We start from the raw sequence: 7,568 nt of genomic DNA on the forward strand, positions 1-7,568 counted from the left end.
TCTTTTTCCTACTCATTTGTAAGAGGTCTTTATATATCAATAGGAAGGTTGATCTTAATATTCTAATTTGCCGTCACCAGGCACTGGACGTGCTAATGTTTACATTTTATCTGTATGTACTTTATGGTATTAATTTCCTTGATGGTTCATAGTGGGCTGTCTGTAAAGTTGAAAAAGATTAAGATAATTAAGCTAAAATCTATTTAATTTTCAACAGACCTTCCATTTTAATTCTTACCCAGTTCTATTTTCAATATTTTCCTTTTGTTTTCATTACTTATAATGAAATGGTTTACTTAGCAACCATTTTATCACTTGGAAGTGTCTATCAATCAGTCCATCTAATCTTTCCTAAGTACAGGACAAATTAAAGTATATTTTTCAATGGAACCATGTTTACTAATACGTGTAATAGTAAACTGAAAGTGATAGTATGCTAAAGTGATTAGCACATAGTATGAGCTCAATTGCACTAGTTATTAGATTCTATTTAAGAATAGCATTAATATTACCTTCCTAAATCCTGATTCCTTAAAAGTAGATAACCTATATCTCGTGAAAGTTTTAGGAAACAAAACTTTGATTGACCAGAATACTTTATTTCGTCTAAAATATTGCATAACTTCACTCTCATTCAAAATCTAGAAGAGAAAAATAGTTAAATAGTCTTTTATATCTGACTTACAATATTTCATTTTAATACACCTTCAACTATCCTGTATCTTTGCAAACATTCTTTCTATTTTTCCTCCTCCTGAGCTCTACCTCCAAAAGCTCTACCAAATATTGGTTCTCTAGAGGGCTTGGCTTAATATGGAACCCTGCCTCCTGTGGTTACATAACAAATTGCAAAAGGATATTTGCATAAATGAAAACATAACTCAAATTGCAATGCATTACAAATTTCTCATCATTTTGCAGCTCATTGGGCCTAAAAATTGTAAGACTAAATGAGAAATTTTAGTATTAGCTGTAGAAGGCAATTTCTGGCAACTCTCCCTGAAGAAAAAGAATTCTAACAGAGAAAAATATTTCTTCTGATACTTTCTGAAGAATTTCTGTTTGCTTTAGAACCCACTTGGGACAGAAAGACACCAAGGGCTCCAATGATCAATGTCTCCTTGGCATCATTGGAAACTGTGCTGGAGGAAACGTACGGACTCCAGAACCTCCCCCTTTAGCAGTTACAGCCTAAGCGGCCCTCTTAGGTATTTTACAAAGCGTAAATGCTCAATGCTTTGATAGACACCCTCAGTCTTAGAGCAGTGCAGCATCCTTTCATCATAAATGGTCTTTGAAAATCAAAGGTTCCCCATCCTCAGTGTGAAGACCCATGAGGCTACCATCTGAAGTGCTTTTGTAACTTCTTCTAACTTACTACTTTAGCTCTAGGGCACCAGAATTGTGATTTCTCTTCCTTTTCAGAGAACACATTTTACAATGGATTTGAATATTATGTTCTCATACAAATTCAGCATGACAGAAAATGTATAGAGACTCTTTGAAGGCTTCGAATCTGATGGGATCCTTTCATCAGCCTGATGGAACTGCATGTTAGCAGCATAATCTATATTTCTGCTTGGAGCTGGAGTCTGTATACTGTGATTATATTGGGCCAGACTCTAATAGGATACAGACCCTCTACTAAGAAATGACTGAACTGTGAGAAGCTATCTCTGCTGAATTTGCATTACCATCCTAGGTGTAGATATGATTTTTTAATAATGAAAAAAAATGTAATGACCTAAATACGTTCTGCCCATAGCATTCATGAATTACCAAGTGAACATGGAAATGGAAGACTGAGATTATTGATTTAAGCAGGGGTGCTTTGTAAAAAAAAAAAAAAAAATTAGATATTTCGTAGTAAATAAGTCACCTACACCACTGACCGCTAATGGTATATATCAAGGTCCATTTTACTAAAAAGCACAGAAAGGCTGCCTATAAAACATGCCTGGGGGCTTCCCTGGTGGCGCAGTGGTTGAGAGTCCGCCTGCTGATGCAGGGGACACGGGTTCGGGCCCCGGTCCGGGAAGATCCCACATGCCACAGAGCGGCTGGGCCCCGTGAGCCATGGCCGCTGAGCCTGCGCGTCCGGAGCCTGTGCTCTGAAAAGAATATACGTATATAACTGAGTCACTTTGCTGTACACCTGAAACTAATACAACATTGTTAACCAACTAAAATAAAAAAAAAAAAAAAAAGAGGAGGGACTTCCCTGGTGGTGCAGTGGTTAAGAACCTGCCTGCCAATGCAGGGAACACGGGTTCGATCCCTTGTCCGGGAAGATCCCACATGCCGCAGAACAACTAAGCCCCTGCACCACGACTACCGAGCTCTGTGCTCTAGAGCCCACGAGCCACAACTACTGAGCCTGCTTGCTGCAACTACTGAAGCTCACGTGCCTAGAGCCCGTGCTCCACAAGAAGAGATGCCACTGCAATGAGAAGCCCGTGCACCACAACGAAGAGTAGCCTGAGCTCACCACAACTAGAGGAAGCCCACGCGCAGTAACGAAGACCCAACACAACCAAAAATAAATAAATACATAAATTTATTTTTAAAAACCTCTAAACATTATTATTCATATTTCTACATATAGATAAGTTAGGAAGCTGCCATCTTTGCTTGTCAATAATGGTCAACTATCAGGGACTTCCCTGGTGGTCCAGTGGTTAGGACTCCGCACTTTCATTGCCGAGGACCTGGGTTCAATCCCTAGTCGGGGAACTAAAATCCCACAAGCCACGTGGTGCAGCCAAAAAAAAACAAAACAAAAACGGTCAACTCTCAGCACTTTCATACAGTTCAACCTAACACACACCACGAGAGCCCCTCTGATCTTGGGATCTGGCGGTTTACCCTTTAAGGCTTTGATTCAGTGAGCTAGAGGCCAGCACCTGCTTTCCTAACCCTTAGCTACATTTAGAATTCTTGGAGCCTAAAAGTATTTATCACCTTGTACTATTTCTTGTGAGTAAGGCTCTTCGTGTCAAATTCCCCTTGTGAGGACCTGGGCTTTTGCTGCCCTCATCAAGGGCTGGGCAAACTATAGCCATGGGCCAAATGGGCTACCACATGGTTTTGTAAATAAAGTTCTTTTGGAACACAGCTATGCTCATTCATTCATGTATTGTCTGTGGCTGCTTCTGCACAGTAACAGCAGAGTTGTGTAGTTGCAAACACTGTGTGGTTCACAAAGTAGAAAATATTTACTCTCTGCCCCTTTACAGAGGAAGTTTGCTGCCCCCTGGTCGAGACTAGAGATCTGTAAAAAAAAAAAATAGAGTCCACACCTTTTAGGGATGGACAAGATGTTCTAGTGTAGTACAGGGGAAAGAAGACTTTTCTTTACCGTTATTTTTCTCATTATTAATAAAAGGGAACAATTAGATCTTCTAGTATGTCCCCATATGGGCTTATGCCTCTGGAGAAAGTACTGGCATTTCATAGTAGGGAGGAGTGGCCAGTGGCCCTTTTGCCTTCATTTTCCGGCTGTCAGTGTATCGTGAAATAGTGGACTTTGCAAATGCCCATGCAGTGTGTCTCCAGATTGTATTATCGAGTGGTGACTAACGTGAACCCCCCAAATGGACAAATGACCTTAAAAGATACCAGTAAACAACAATAATATTAATAACACTAATAGTGCCAGCACCGGGGGTGGGGGGGAATGAGATGTGTATCAGTCATGTTAGGAATGAAAACCAATCAAATCTAATTTTAAAAGGTCCGCTAAGAGAAATTCAAAATGATCAAGAAGTTTACTTGAAATAAAGTTTCTCATGCAGTGCAATTAATAAAATTCACCTGAAACTAACACAACATTGTAAATCAACTCTACTCCAATAAACATTTTTAAAAACAGAAAAAAATTCACATTAAGTATCTGTTGTGTTTCAGACTTTTAAGATCTCTTTTATTTCATCTGTATCATATTAAGTTTGCAAATTTGCTTTCTTTTACAATCTAGGTACTGTATCAACTATAATATATGCATATAATTAAAAAATAAATATACAACTAAGCATGTAACAGTAGGTAGGTACTCAAATTTCCCTTTATTTCCCCTTAGAGCAGTGTACAATACATCAAAACTAGGCCCCAGGGGCTTCCCTGGTGGCGCAGTGGTTGAGAGATCGCCTGCCGATGCAGGGGACACGGGTTCGTGCCCCGGTCCGGGAAGGTCCCACATGCCGCGGAGCGGCTGGGCCCGTGAGCCATGGCCGCTGGGCCTGCGCGTCCGGAGCCTGTGCTCCGCAAAGGGAGAGGCCGCAGCAGTGAGAGGCCCGCGTACCGCAAAAAAAACAAAAAACAAAAAAAAAACCTAGGCACCGTAAGTCCAGGCTTCTGTGTGCTGGAGCTCCTTTGTAATGCCTGTATTCAGTGGCGTTTCTGTGGGTGCCCCCTCCTCCCTTCCCATGTTGACTTGTACCTATAGTCTCCTTGTTCATCTAAGCTAGTGAAATATCCAAGGCCTTGCTGGATGACTATTGGGCAGCCTTTTTACTTTGAATAAATTTCCTCCAGACTCTGTCTTAAATATCTCTGCGGGAGTGGGGGGAAGCTGTAGCGACCGGAGAGCAATGTGTTAGAGTAGAAAAGTCATGCAAGTCCTAGGGATATAGTGTCACTGTGAAGCAGACTTTCCCAACTAGCCCAGTGCCCACGTGTGCTAACGCATTTATTCCCCCAGCCTCCAAGGTGGAGGGCAGAGTCTAGGACAGCCAGAGAACACAGGTTGGTGGCCTCTGGCCAGAAGTAGCCTCTTCCCCTGGTTATTCCCGGTTTGCCTTATAGATATCATTTCTCTCCTTGTGTCACGATGCGGGAAAAGGTTAGGAAGCAATTAAAAACCATAGGCAAACCCCTAACCTCGTTGAGTTTTCATCCTATTACAAGACCATACATATATAAAACAATAGTTTGTGTAGTTATTATTTATGATTACTTCATTGCCTTTGTGATAAGTGCTAAGAAGTACCAGGTGCTAAGAAATCATGTAACGGAGGTCTCACCTATCTGGGAATCAGGAAGGAGGTCTTTCGGTAGAAAACATACTTAAACTGAGAGCTACATAATGAGCAGAAAGTTTTCTATGTTGGGGGTGGAGGGTTGGAGGAAGGAATGAGAACATGAAATACCCTGGTAAGAAGTTTGAATTTTATACTAAGGCGCAAGTGGAAGAAATTGAAATGCTTAAATATGAGCGGATTTGCGTTTTAAAAGGTTGTCATTAGTAAACTGATTGAAGGGGACAAATTGCTTTTAAGGAAGACAGCATTGTTGTAGCAAGCCAGGACTAGGCTGGGGCCATGGGGATGGAGCAAAGTACAGAGTGTCAGATGTTTAACTGTCTGGATTTGGGATGTAGACACGAAGAAGGAGGTATCAGGAGTGATTCCTGGGCCTCTGACTTTTCTAAACTGTGTGGGTAGGTGATGGGGCCATTCCAGAGAGGGGCATCCCTAGGGTGGGAGAAAGGGTGCGTGTCCAGTTTGCAGCATGTTAAGATGGAGACGCTTCTGCAACAACTGGATGAAGATGACAAGTTAAGAGTTAGGCATACAGGTCTTTAACCTGTGGCTGAGAGAGGTACAATGGGTAAATCAAGCCAGAGAGTGAATGACACGGGTAGAAAATAGGAAGAAGAAAGGGGAGAAACAAAGGGGAAGGACTAGGCTTCAAGGTCAAATAGAAGAGACAAGGGGATTCCGAGGGAGCATCCTGAGCCTTAGGAAGACAACCAGAAAAACTGGTGTCATGCCAGCACCATGAAGAGGATGCTTTTGGAAAGGGAGCAGTCACCTGTGTTTAATGATGCCAAGAACTCAGGAAGGATGGGAGCAGAAGAGTTTTTCTGGGATTTAGTGGCTTGGAAATCCTGATGACACGAGAGGGAGTTGTTTGGTGAAAAGCCTTGTTGGGAAGTGAATAAATGCTGAAAGTTCAGACACAAAGTGTAGTTTAAAGGGAGAGAGAAAGGGGAGCACTTTCTGGGGGTGGGAGGTGGGGTCGAAATGGACTCGAAGGAGGTTTTCTTTCTTTTCATCCAGATGAGAGACTTGATCATGATCAAATCCTAATAGAAAGGTTCTTTGCTCAAAAGTCAGCTGTCTTCTAATTTTAATACCGTCTTATTCACGTGGGGAACACTGGTTCCCCCTAAATGCTAGATTAATGTCACCTGATCCTTAATTACGAATGCAGAAAATGGGTTGAAATAGTTAAATAGGGCGCTTCCCTGGCGGTCCAGTGGTTAAGACTCTGCGCTTCCACTCCAGGGGGCGTGGGTTTGATCCCTGGTTGGGGAACTAAGATCCCGCATGCTGCGCGGTATGGCCAAAAAATGTTTTTAAAAGAATAGTTAAACAATAGCACATACTTTCTAGTAAAAAAAAAAAATATATATATATATATATTATTTCTAATTCCAATTCTCCATATCTTACTATTCAGCAAATATTTATTGAGCATGTACTATGTGCAAGACTCTGAGCAAAGCCTGGATACAGAGGTAACCAAGATCTTCTTGTGCAGAAGACAGAATGTAAGTAGGTTAAAATAAATAATTTATACATATATTATTATTATGAAAATATAATGATTTAGTCATTATACCATAATTTAATGATTTTATTATAATATTATGAGAATAAGTAAATAATGTATTTTAAGTGGAGTTCAGTGCTCTGAGGACAATAAAGCAAGGTAAACGTGTGGAGAGAGACAGATGGCAGGGGTGGAAGCAATTGACAAGGGGTGGTCTAGGAAGGCCTTTCTGTGAGTCACTGTTGGTCAGAGACCTGAATTATAAGGAGGAAGGAGGCAGCAATGGAAAGACCTGGAAGGAGAGCATTCCAGGGGGAAGGACCAGAAAACAGAAGTCTGAGAAAAGTGAGTGAAGGCAGAAGGATAAGACCTGGGTGATGCCTCAACCTGAGACGTAGCACGTAAGGCATGGTAAGGGCTTTATTTATACGTGCTCCCGGAAATCACTGGAGGCTCGTCTGCGGGAGAATGACATCACTCTAACCTTGCTCAGCTTTTGCCCGTAACATCTCTCCCAGTCCAACTTTAATAAAGAATCAGTTTTGTTTCACGGGTGCAGAAGTCTGTCCTAACAGATTTTCCATGAGATTAGAGTCTTGCTTTGGTTACTCTTGGTGTGTAAAGCAAGGTCATTCTCGAGTGCAGTATCAGAGAGAGGAATTATGGTGTGTGATTGTATAGTTATTTCTGCCTATTTCCAACATCTGTGGAGAGCAGCTGGTTGAAGGGTGACATGAGCCACAGGGAACTGCCCTAGTGGTGCTTTGCAGCTGATCAAGGCAGCAGAAGCATGCCTGGCAGCGTCAAGATGTCCATCACCTTGGCCATGTTCATTAATTAGATAGGGGGAATCCTTTCACAGTATATACGTGTATCAGATCATCATGATGTACACTTTAAATAGTTGACAATTTTATTTGTCAGCTGTACCTCAGTAAAGCTGTGGGAATAAAAGGATATCTGTCACCTGCTTGCTCGCTGGCATTCGAGGAAGAGAGGGAGGAAAGGAGTTA

The 7,568-nt window shown here is 41.7% G+C and overlaps 1 non-coding gene across 1 annotated transcript; it reads left to right on the forward strand.

Annotated features, from left to right (window-relative positions):
* The first annotated feature begins 2,660 nt into the window (after positions 1–2,660).
* Positions 2,661–2,733, forward strand: TRNAE-UUC (transfer RNA glutamic acid (anticodon UUC)). Its single transcript has one exon. It is a non-coding gene; the product is annotated as a tRNA-Glu (tRNA).
* The last annotated feature ends 4,835 nt before the right edge of the window (positions 2,734–7,568 follow it).

The sequence above is a fragment of the Lipotes vexillifer genome, unplaced genomic scaffold (assembly GCF_000442215.2).
Source record: "Lipotes vexillifer unplaced genomic scaffold, Lipotes_vexillifer_v1.1 scaffold169, whole genome shotgun sequence".
NCBI lineage: Eukaryota > Metazoa > Chordata > Mammalia > Artiodactyla > Lipotidae > Lipotes > Lipotes vexillifer.